Here is a 12712-nt window from a genome sequence, read left to right on the forward strand (position 1 = left end):
ATGAACATCATATGTGGCTTGATGAGTACTTACTTAGTGGGGCTGGCGGACTTCGTTCTTAAGGTCTATGTTGTGCAGGGGCTCATCGAAGACTTCATCATTCTTAGATTTCCCAGCCAGTTCTGGGATGGCAAAAGTGGATTGGGAGAAAGTGTCATCTCTCTTCCTCTCAACCTCATATAAGTCATGGGGCAGGGCTGTGGTGAGGGTGGGGGCCGGCACCAGCACCAAGGAGAGATATCAAAGAAGTTTCAGAAATGTCAGAGTTTCAAAAGAAAATCAAGAAATGACCCACATTCTAGGAAACTGAACACTCTGCTCTTCCCTACTGGTGGTAGGCAGGAGACAGGAAAAGGGGTAGGGGGACAATGAGGATATTGCCTCCTGGAAACTTAGCTTGTTTGGCCTAGAGCAGTGAAATTCAAACACCCTTTTCTATGGAAGTAATCCAACTCTGTTTCGTCTTAGTTGAGCAAGAACAAAAGGGACAATGCCTTCTTCAACTATCTTTTGTTACTAAAGAGCCCTAGGAAGAGGAGGAGACAAGAGGAGCAGTTGCAAAGGCAAAAGACAGAATCAAGTAATGCTGATGCTAAATTGATTTTTGTTTCATTGAATTATATGAGAGGTTGTAGTGTGCTGTGTGAGTCTGCCCAGAGATCAAGCAGTCCAAGCAGATGCCCATGCTACCTTCTAGAGGAAGCAGCCTTTTAGTATTAGCAAGATGCTGACGAAAAGCAAAAATCCCAACTTCCTGCCATTTCACCACTGCAAAAACCCTGAGCAGGGCCTGCTTAGTTATTGTCTGCTATTTTCCAGGATAGTCTGACCTCCAGTTTCTGACTTGTTACCACATCTTCAACTGGTTGGGTTTTTCCCTTTTCTAACTCACATTCTTATTTCCCTAACTGGTTTCCTGGGATCAACTTCCAAAGAAAAATCTAATACTTGAATGCTTGTGTCACAGACTGCTTCTAAACCAATTAAGAGACCATTTCTGGAAGTTGTGCATATTTATTTACAAGATTTAAAAGACAAGCCTAAATGTAACCTCTGGATCTTTCTTCAGCTTGCCTACAGTTAAACTATTATTCAAATTATTTTGTTCTTAAGTGTTGTACTTCATTGTGGCAATTACTAATTGCTTTTTTTAAAAAATTAATGGGGCAACCTGTTGCCTAGTTCTAGCATAGTTCTGTTCCTCAACCTCTTGGCGGGATTGATTTAAAACCTCTAATCTATATGTAGTAGAAAGGTTAGGGACCTCCCTCAAATTTCAGTTTGAATCCAGGTTCCAATGAATGCTGAATTTTTTAAATTTTTGTCCACTGATTAGCAGTCAGAGAATGTTACTTTTATCTCTATCTTTCTCTTTATGGCACCTAGAATCCAGTCCTTATTTATAATTCCCACTAGAGAGGGGAAAAATAACACAAATATTCATTCTGATAAATAGTATTTCTTAAGCATATAAATACTATTACATGCACCATTTGGAGGTTTAACAAAAAACTAATACGAATAACAGCATCTCTGCTTGTTATGGTCAATCATTTAAAAAATACTATATCCTACTTTGAAATAATGTTTGGCTAATTTCTCTAATGCCATTTTTTCTGTTTATTACAGATATTTTCATCAAACATTTGCAAATATGTATTATGTTCTAGGCACATAGCTCTCTAGCTATAGTGCCCTCTTTAGATAGATTGTGAGATTAGAAGATGAGACCAAAGTCAGTGAGTACGCAATTGGATCAACTCAAAACCAAATCAAATGAAACTCAGATAACATTCTGAGAGAAGTTACCAGAACAGAATGTTGAGTGACCCAACTGCCGTGACATGAGGGCTCTAATTTCCTAGACCTTGTTATAAGTATCACTTTTGTTTTCAAAGGCTTAATTAAGATGATGATTATGGTATCATCAGTGCCAATATAACTGCCTAAAGAAACTTATTGATAATTCCGCTAATTGGGTAATTTGAAATATACTTGAATACATCAAACCTGAGAAACCCTGATTAGTAGTTTGTAGCTTTCCTATTCAAGTTGTAATCATTCTCCTCACTCATAAGAATGAATTTCCTTGTGTGAAATAATGGGCTAGTTGATTTTCTCTTAATTGAGCTCATAGTGTAACAAAACCCCCTTATTCACTGGATGTTGACTCTCAGCTCCCATTTCCTTTGCTTAGAAGACACCAATACTTTAGCATGCACTGTAGTATTCTTTTATGCTCCATGAATCTTGATGTTTCTATGATATTGTATAAAGTCACAGAAGAAACCTGAGACTGCCCTATATATTAATCTTAATTATGTTAGGGTTATGCCTTAGTAAGCCTATGCAATTTTTCTCTTTGACCTTTCTTCTATTTCTCAGTCTCCAATCTACTTTTGGAGAGTGTATACTTCCAATGGGTAAATTTTCTCTTCCTTTATTGTAGAACATTCTTCTGATTTCCCATATTCCCCATTTTACTTATCTTTTCTACTAATAACCTTGAAAAACCTCAATAAGCTTGGTCACCATGTGGATATGGTCGATCATGCTGAATCCTTTTTGGGATTCGGTTTGCTTGCATGGTTGTCCTTCATCTAGTGTTCTGTCGATTCTATTCAGGATGACTCGAGTGAACAACTTGTAGATGACGAACAACAGGCAGATTGGGTGTTAGTTGCTGATGTGGTGGATATCTCCCTTCTTGTACAAAAGGATAGTCCTGCTGGTTTTCTATTGGGATGGAATCTTGCATTCAGACAAGTAGCATGTGAAGAGCCAAGCCACTATATTGTCTGGTACTAGCGGCAGATTCTTCAGGTGTTTGGATCTGACCTACTCTGGACTGGGTGCTATATGCTTCTTTACTGACGAAATGGCGGTGTGTTGGATCTTGGGAGGGAGAACACTGGGAATGACATATTCATCCTGCGAAATTTGGTATGTGGGCAGGTGGACGTGACTATCAAAGAGATCTGAGTAAAAGTTGTGGATAACCTTCCCCATTGCCCTTCTGGAAGATGTAATAGGTCCATTAGGACATTGGAGGGCAGTCATCTTGGTCTTGTAATTGGCGAAGGACAGGCGGGTATTGAAAATACTTTTCCCGGCTTCTACCGCATTAGCCAACACTGTTGCTCTTCTCTCTTTGAGGTCTTCCTTTATCGCTTCTCTGCACAGCTCTGTGAGCTTGGACATTAGCTTGTGATTGTCTGAGGCCCGCGCCAAATCACATTGGCGATTAAGCTCTAGAGTTTCCGATGACAGGTGTCTTTGTGGCTTTCTCACTCTTGGCATTCCTCGCACAGTCATGGAGGTGCTGAACCAGTTCATCATATTCCTCGTTGATGTTGTCAATGAAGGCATCTTCCCATATTGCTGCTCTGTCTAACGTTCATCGATTTAAAAAAAGGCCTTTGATTCCGTTGAGACTGAAGTGGTCATCGAAGCCCTAGCCAAACAGGGCGTTCAAACTCAGTATATCAGGATCCTCTGCTAGCTGTATTATGGATTCACCACCAGGATCTCACCATTCTAAAAGGAAGTGATCATCAACGTAAAGAGAGGGGTTCGGCAGGGTGATACCATTTCACCGAAACTCTTCAGTGCCACCCTCAAGAATGTCATGCGACGGCTGGAATGGAAAAGAATGGGAGTGAACATTGATGGTTAGCAACTACACCACCTCCGCTTCTCTGAGGACATCATTCTAATAACACCAAACTCTAGCCAAGCGGCACTAATGCTAGCCAACTTTGACCGTGAGTGTGGAAAGGTTGGACTGCAGCTTAATCTCACAAAGATAATGTTCATGAGAAACAAAGTAGTTCCTGACATTCCATTTGCTCTCAACGGAATGGACATCTACAAATGCAGCAGTTATGTGCATGTGGGTCGAGAACTGAACATGAAGAACAACTTGGCGCCAGAACTGTGCAAGAGAAAGAGAATGGCATGGAATGCTTTCAAGAGCATCCAAGAAGTTGTTAAGAGGATGAAGAACCTCTGGCTCTGGGCACATCTTTACGACTCCACCATTCTTCCTGCACTAACATATGCCTCAGAGACCTGGGCCCTACAAAAACAGAATGAGAACACTATTCTGGTCTCCCAATGAGGAATCAAAAGAGCTATGCTTGGAGTATCACATTTCACTCAAATGAGAGAAGAAATCCATCGATGATGAATTAGTTCTTTTATCTTCTCAAAGTTTGACTATATTCATCTGTGAAATGTGAATGATATTAATATAGATATTAATATAAGAGTTCCTTAGAGGAAAATTGGAGTCCTAGCTAAAACAGAGCTCTGCAAACCAGATTTGGTGCAATCTCTATTTTGTTTTGTTGTCAGGTTTTTTGGTTTGTTTGGTTTGATTTGGTTTGGGGCCACTCTATCCTTTCTCGGGGCACACAGGGATCATTCTGGTAAGGCTCTAAATACCATATGGGTTGCTGGAGACTGAACTGAGTTAGCTGTATGCAAGGCAAGTACCTTATACCCACCGTATCACTCTCCAGCCTGTTGATGCAAGCTTCAAATATTTGTAGATATATCTCCTTATTATACACCATCTCCTTATAATTACTCATTCCTCAAAATCTTTAAAGCATTTTAAAGCAATACATTTCCTGTTATCTCTGACTTGACTGCACTCGGTCTCATCCATTTTCAACCTTTTAGAGTTCTTTTCCTCAGCAAACAAAATAGTCATAGTTAAAGCTTTAGTAAATCTTTGAGAGCAGCTCTCAACATGCAAATGAAAACTTGCAAATCTGGACCCAATGTCCATCCTTACATCACCTTGATTATGGGAGGGGGAGCAGGTGAGAGGGAGAGCAGCCCAGGCTTCCCCTGGCTGCCTGGATATTATACAGCATTCCAGTGTGTGTGTGTGGGGGGAACCCGTACAAGTTTCCACTAAATAGTTTTGTTTTCTTTTGTTCTTTTTTAATCCCAATTCAAAAGATATTTTATACAATGAATAAGAAAAGAAGGGAAAAGGACAGCAGAAAAACTCCTAGGGAGAGTAGGTGATTGATTTACAACTAACTGTTCACGGCTCTCCATATTATGTCACTGTCACTGTCATCCCATTGCTCATTGAATTGCTGGAGCGGGCACCAGTAATGTCTCCATTGTAAGACTTGTTGTTATTGTTTTTGGCATATTAAATACACCATAGGTAGCTTGCCAGGCTTTGCTGTGCAGATGGGATAGTTTGCCGGGCTCTCTGAGAGGGACAGAGAAATCAAACTCGGGTCAGCTGTGTGCAAGGCAAACTCCCTACCCACTGTGCTATCACTCTTCTCCGTATTATATAGTGTTAAGAAAACAAATGAAAAATATTTGACTGCTTTATATATTCTCTAGTTTATCAGTATTCTGACCATACTCAGACCTATAGATTTTCCTTCATCTTTTATAAAGGGCAAACTGTCACTGTTACCTCACCGTAAGATCTAGTCTTACATATGAAGTTAATATCTTCTTCCCCCTTAACATTCTACCAAAATGTTGACCCACTGTTTTCCTGATCTCTTATTTCCTACACAAAAATTGTATTTTTTGATAACCTTTATGTGGCACAGACACTATCTAAAGATAATGATTGGCTAAAAATAAAGGAAGAACATATTTCTGTAGATGTGCTAATTATGAGTCTTTTAAAAGAAATAATTTTCTTTCAAATATAGCTGGAAACTCTTACACACAATAAATAGTATATCCAGCATCACATATATAAATACGCGGTTTATTAAATTTCAATTTAATTTCTTTTGACTAAAAATACGCAAGCAAACAAAAATACCTCTAGTGTTCTTTCAACTCCATCACATAGAGGCTCAATTTCCTCTTTCAAAGACTCATATCCTAGAAAGCTAAATATATAGCTATGATCTTGGGACTAGTAAAAGTTTACACTTTCTTATTTTGACTGTGAATCTATGATATTAATACATACCAGCTATTAAGAAGTTGTAAATCAATTTTAAAATAAAGCATTTAGGCACTAAAGCACATGTTGATGGTATTATACTAATAATTGTTTTGCTTCCAAAAGTTCTAGTTTATCCAGTATTTTAGAGTAAATATAAAATAAGAATATAACGGTCACTTCAAACAAAAAAAAAAAACTATAAAAATTCAGTGCCTCTGCTTAAACTTCTAAGTTCAAAATTTTATTTCCCTCCAGGCAAGGAGAAAACTTTTGTTTTCATTTTTACTAATAATAATAATTATGGATAAAATGATATAGTTTAAAAGGATTGGCTTTTAGTCCACTTTTGGAATTTCCCACTCCAGACAATTCTCTCTTGGCAAAATATGACATAATGATTTGAAAGAAAGAAAAAAACACTTAAGTGTTTGAGGCCAGAAGTTAATTGAATAAGACCTTGGATTCTGATGAGTTTGTGTTTTATGGTTGATTAACTTGTTTTAATACCAAAAAATGCTTAGGAAACCCAATTATCATGCCACTTAATCTGAGTTATTGGCTGATTTCTACTAGTTTCTGGATGTCTTATTGACTAAATTATATTTCTTATTATGACATGTCAGAGGAACTAAGCTTCAATTTAAAAAAAAAGATTAGGCCCAATATATGACTGATTGTCCAAACCTGAAAGATTAAATTCTCAGATCCTTAGATTCTAATACCAAAGTTTGTCATTTCTATTTAAAAATTTTCTCTGGCCCTAGGTATAGAAGAGAGAGTGTGAAAAAGTTAAATTCCAATATTTTTATAAAATTTAACTGTCTAATATGGATAGCACATTCTCATTGTCTTCTTTGCACTTTTGAAGTGAAGATATATAAGCCAGGTGTCTGGTCACAAGCAAAGTAAATAGAACAGATAACAACTAAAATAATACTATTTCATCACAGATTCTTCTGAGCAAACCACAATTCACATTGCCATGCATATTATTAGTTTTGTGTCTACTCAAAATGATTAGTCAGATGATCGTCTTCAGTTCTCCAGTTGCTGGAGGGAACCAGTGGAGATGACTCAATACAAACATTCTGAAGGACTATTGGAAATTCTTATATAATTCTTTAAAAGATTGGCTATTGTCCCATCTGAGCTCAGTAGATTAATTTTAAGAAGTCTGAACCTTTCATCAGTAGTTGCTTGTAAAACTGTACTATGCATTTTTTCAGAGATATTCTATAGAATATATTAGAATATATTAGAATATCACAGAATTCTATGGCCCATGAAAAATCTCAATTAAGAATGAGTACCCTTAAACTTAATACTTATAAGCATAAGCAATTTTTTTCTGATACATGGGTGAATGTTTTGGTTGAAGCAAACATAATGCATATAAAGATGACCCATAACTTCTTGTCTAATGCTAGTGGAGTCAATACTTTGTACACAGTAAACTGATTTGGCAGATGATTGGAATAAAGGGAACCCTCATAACTTCAAATCTACTATTTACCAGATGATTAGTGTAGAACCCTTCATGGCTGGTTCTTCTCTTTGTAATACTAAATATTTAGAGACAGAGCACTAAGAACACTGAGTTACTGAAATATGTAGGTTTATCCAGATCATGTTTTCAACAGTTTTTTTTTAATTTAACAACAACTATATTCCAGATATAATGTAAAGCACTGAAAATATAATAATAAAGAGAATTTAAAAGTGAACAACAAGCAAAACTTGATTCAGCCAATCTTGCAAGGGCATTATAATACAATTAAATTCATGCTCTATGAATTTGAGAAAATTTGTTATTTTACTTAGAATTTTAGTTAGAAGAAAGCTTTATGGTTACTGTAATTCACTTATTTTGAAATGGAAAAAAGAAGAAAGGAGAGAAGGAAAAAAGGAAGAAAGGAGAGAAGGAAGGAAGGAAGGAAGGAAGGAAGGAAGGAAGGAAGGAAGGAAGGAAGGAAGGAAGGAAGGAAGGAAGGAGGAAGGAAGGAAGGAAGGAAGGAAGGAAGGAAGGAAGGAAGGAAGGAAGGAAGGAAGGAAGGAAGGAAGGAAGGAAGGAAGGAAGGAAGGAAGAGAAAGGAAGAGAAAGTAGGTAGGGATGGAGAAGGGTAGAGGAGAGGAGAGGAATAAAGAATAAATGAGAGGGAAAGAGTCTTTTTTTTTTCAGAATCATTCAGATGAAATAGTAATGATCAAATTTAATTTAATTTTTCTTTTTCTAGTCCAGTGTTTCCAAAAGAGTACAATACTACCTTTGTAATGAACAATATAGGAGAGCAGTAGAGGCTTGGGTTCAACTTTCAGGGCTTTAGGAGTATTTGTTCTCTGAAAGAAGGCAAATATTTTCCTGAAAAAGTGATGTTAGGTGAAGTAAATTTGGTAACTATGTTATGTATTGCTTTAGATTGTGTTTCCAGGACCTGTATTTGTCCCTTTATTTATAGAATCAACCAATCATAAAACTTCTTGCAGGAAATCATACCCCAACTCCCTTAAAAATCATCTAGTAGTCAACATGTCATCTCCAGGACTTGCTCTGACCATCAGCATTCCTTTTTGCATATACTGAGAAGAGAGAGGTTTAATAATTAATTGTTAACCATAGAGGATCATGCAAAATAAAACCCAACCAATTGAAAAAAACAGAATAATTTCAATGTTCAAGTGCATCTTCTGGAGCAAAATAAAGTATGCTTGGCTTTTTAAAATCATAGTCTCAACTGGTCCACTCCCTCATGATGTCATATACAGTTTGACGTTGTCTGGGAAACTTGGTAAACATACTGTTTCCTCCATTGTTTAATTCCCTTCCCTGAGTAAGATCCTTAGGCAACCAGGCTTCATTAGTTCAGGTGCTAGCCTCAGGGAACTACTTGTTTTAATTAGAGGGATGAAATGGCATTTTAATTGTGCACAATGATTAATAAACATGCTGAGCTGCCGCATAATGATCTGCTGCTTGAAGAGTTTTCTTCCTTATTCCTGATATCTACATCCATTAACTGATTGTTATCCAGGTTGAGAACTATCCAGCTCTTCCTCCAGCCAAATTGTATGTTGTCTGTCCTCCAATTTTTTGCTAATAATAACTATTTGGGAAAAGTCCTATTTTTCCGTAGTAGCAGAAAGACAAAACTAGAATAGAAAGATAATGTAGAGCAGTGTACCATCTATATAATTTCTTTCATTGAACTTCCTTGTAAAGGGGAGATAATAACAGGACCAACTTGACAGGGTGTTGCAAAGATTAAAAGAAACAATGCATACAAAGAACTCGGCTTAGTGCTGCTCTAAAGTAATGTTAGCTGCTGTTAGCACTAGTAGTACTTTTGTTGTCATCATTAACTGTGTCCTCATCATTAACTTCATCATCATTCTTCTCAAGACCAAGACCATTCTTTTGCCCAAGATTAGACATGGACTAAATGTAGATTTAATTTTTAGAAATCATGATGTCCACTCTATCACAATAATTCTATGGAAGGATGAAAATTGACTAAAAACTTTTACAAGTTTTCCTTTATGTTGTATAAAAGTGACTTGAAATGACTTATAAGAAATGTGCACAAAGTCACATATTATGAAAACTTAATCTCAAAAATGAGGACCAGAGGACTGGTCCATGGTTGAAAGCTTGCCATACTGTGGGTGTGGGAGGGCAGTTGAGGTAGAGAAGGCAGTTTAGGTAGGTATGTATATATATATATATATACCTATGCCAAATACAGTAACAATGATGGGTCTTATTCTCCTTACCCTGAACGAGTCTCCAATGCGGCACTGCTGGGAATGATAAAGAGAGGCTGCTAAAATCACAGGGCTAGGATGAATGGAGACGTTACTGGCACCCACTCGATCATTGATGGTCAACGTGATGGCAGTGATGCAGTGATCCAGATATATATATATATATATATATATATATATATAATAACTTTTCAGTACATGTATTGCTAACCATAATGCCCAAAAGGAGAGAGAGAGAGAGAGAGATAGAGAGAGAGGTGTCTACCATAGAGGCAGGCTTGTGGGTGAGGGTGGTGGGAGGGAAACTGGTGACATTGTTGGTGGGAAATATACACTGGTGAATGGAAAAGTTTTAGAACATTGTAGGAACTTAAACCCAATCATGAACAACTTTGTTAACATGATTTTCATAGTGATTCAATAAAACAACAACAATAAAAACAATCTCAGTTCTTCTGTAGCTAAGTAAAATGGCTGTGTATCTAAACTATAATGAAAACAGAAAACTAGATTAAAAAGTTGAATGCGGGCTGGAGCGATAGCACAGCGGGTAGGGCGTTTGCCTTGCACGCGGCCAACCCGGGTTCGATCCCCGGCATCCCATATGGTCCCCCAAGCACCGCCAGGAGTAATTCCTGAGTGCAGAGCCAGGAGTAACCCCTGAGCATCGCTGGGTATGAACCAAAAAGAAAAAAAAAGTTGAATGCACTTGTAATAGTTTTATTACCCATTATTATAATTTTGTGGATTCTCTTAACATTATATCTATGTTCCTTTATGCTGATACTAAAAAGTTATTTTTCTTTCTGTCTCTGCGAAATTGTTTCTCAAGGTCATATATCTATCCTCAACTCATTTACTTTATTTTGGGAGGAAAGAAAAAGTAATTTCTGAAACATACAGCTGCAGTCTCTATTTGCTATTTATGAATGGCTACTGGGTTAGGTATTAATAAACTCACCCTGTTCCCAGCTACAATTATTTTAGTATTAAAAAAAAGTAGTCTAGGTGATCTGCTGATAGACTTAGCTGTATGTTTTCATATACTATTATAATTTTACACCTGTACAAAGCAGTGTAAACTCCACACCGCCCCACCATCCGCAAGATAAGTAGATATGCTTAAGCATGGTAGATGCTAAATGTGGGAATTGCTTTCTTTTTGCCATCCTCACCCCGACCGGCACCCTGCTACTCAACCAATGCTAAAAATCTGATGGAAACAAGTCTCTCACTGAAGATGTTTTCCTGTACACAGGGTCATTATAGTTCATTGAAGCAGATATGATTGATTACAGGGGACAAATTTTAACTTGCCTCCAGGGCACTCTTAATTCTTGTTGTTAGTTCCTTTAAGGGCAGACAATTGTCTGCAAGAGTCAAAGGGGAAAGGTGAATGAACTCTTTTGACCATGGTATAGTGTAGAGAAAGTTTTAGAATTGATGTTCAACCTGAAATAGTTAAGACAGGACAGATAGAGAAGATAAAATTCATTTTTATGTGTTCTGTTCCCTCCTCAAGGAATCTTCACAATCATTTCTTAAGTGCTACTGAAATAAAACTAAACACTTGTTGAAATTGCTAACATTAAAAGTACTGATCATATATGATGTTGGGGATGTGAAATAGCTGAAGTGCATACACTGCAGATACTATATTTGGCAATGTAAAATAAAACAATCTCTCTGGAAAACACATCTACAGGCTCTTAAAAGGTTAAATATGCAGTTCCCATACATCCTACACTCTTATTAATCTGAGAAATTAAATCATATATCTATACATTGATCTATAAACAAATACTTAAAATTTATTTGCAATTGCCAAAAGTTATAATTTTTAACATATTCTTTAATTCTAAACAGCTCAACTGTTGTGCATACTTACTATAATGGAATACTATTCACCAAAAAAGAAGAATGAACTATTGGCATATGCCATTAAAAACAAAGATAAAAATAAAAATAATTATATTCAGATAAATAGATAATTCTCAGTGAAAGAAAATAGACAAAACTTTATAGTGACAGAAAACATATAGTGGTTGCTGCAGAACAGAAGAATGAAGGGTGAGAGTTTACATTTGCAAACAAAATGAGGAAAATTTTGGAGGATACATATAATCATTACTTTGATTCTGGTAATAGTTTAAGTGGCATGTACATATATCAAACGTTTTAACTGAAAGGCTATATATTTAGTGAATGCAAATTGTATCTCTGTGAAATAATAATTAGAATCATCTAACTGCATTTCTTAAACATAGTATATATGCAAATGGTGCTATGGTTGGTATTACTTTTATTCCAAAATAGTCACAACATAGTGTTTCAATCTTGATATGTTACATATATGTCCTTATATATGTTTTATATATGTACATAAGATATATATGTGGTCCACCGATAGACTTACCTGTATGCTACCATAATTTTACAGAGACCAAATTTTACACAAACCAATGCAGATATAGAGTCAAATATGTTGCACCATTTTTCTCTAATTCAGAGTCAGTGATAAAAAAAATATATATGTATAGCCAGATAAATCCAGAGCTGCTAAGCGCGAATCAGACCCTCTGCGCCTAAAGACTTTGATTCCAGAGATGTAACACATTTGGACATCCAGCGCAGCATCCGATAGCAATACACTGGGACTGTGAACTGGGCTACAACTTTGTGCCGCCGGGGGTGAATTTTTTTCCTCCCCACCCTGTCTTCCTGCACGGAAAGCAGCGGCCTGGCAGCACCCACGTGGCAGGCGCCATCTTCTGTGACTCCAAACCCAGAGGTATTCGGTTTTTACTTTTGGGGATCCCAGGAACTCATGGGAAGGGGGCGTAACCGGCACGCCCTCGGCCCAGATAAATCCGGAGCCGCTGAGCACGAATCCGACACTCTGCGCCTAAAGACTTTGAATTCAGAGACTTCTTACAGCAATGCACTGGGACTGTGAGCGGGGCTATGTATTTTCTGGCAGAATTTTCCCTGGACTTTATACAGAAATCC

This window comes from Sorex araneus, chromosome X, assembly GCF_027595985.1.
Source record: "Sorex araneus isolate mSorAra2 chromosome X, mSorAra2.pri, whole genome shotgun sequence".
Lineage (NCBI taxonomy): Eukaryota > Metazoa > Chordata > Mammalia > Eulipotyphla > Soricidae > Sorex > Sorex araneus.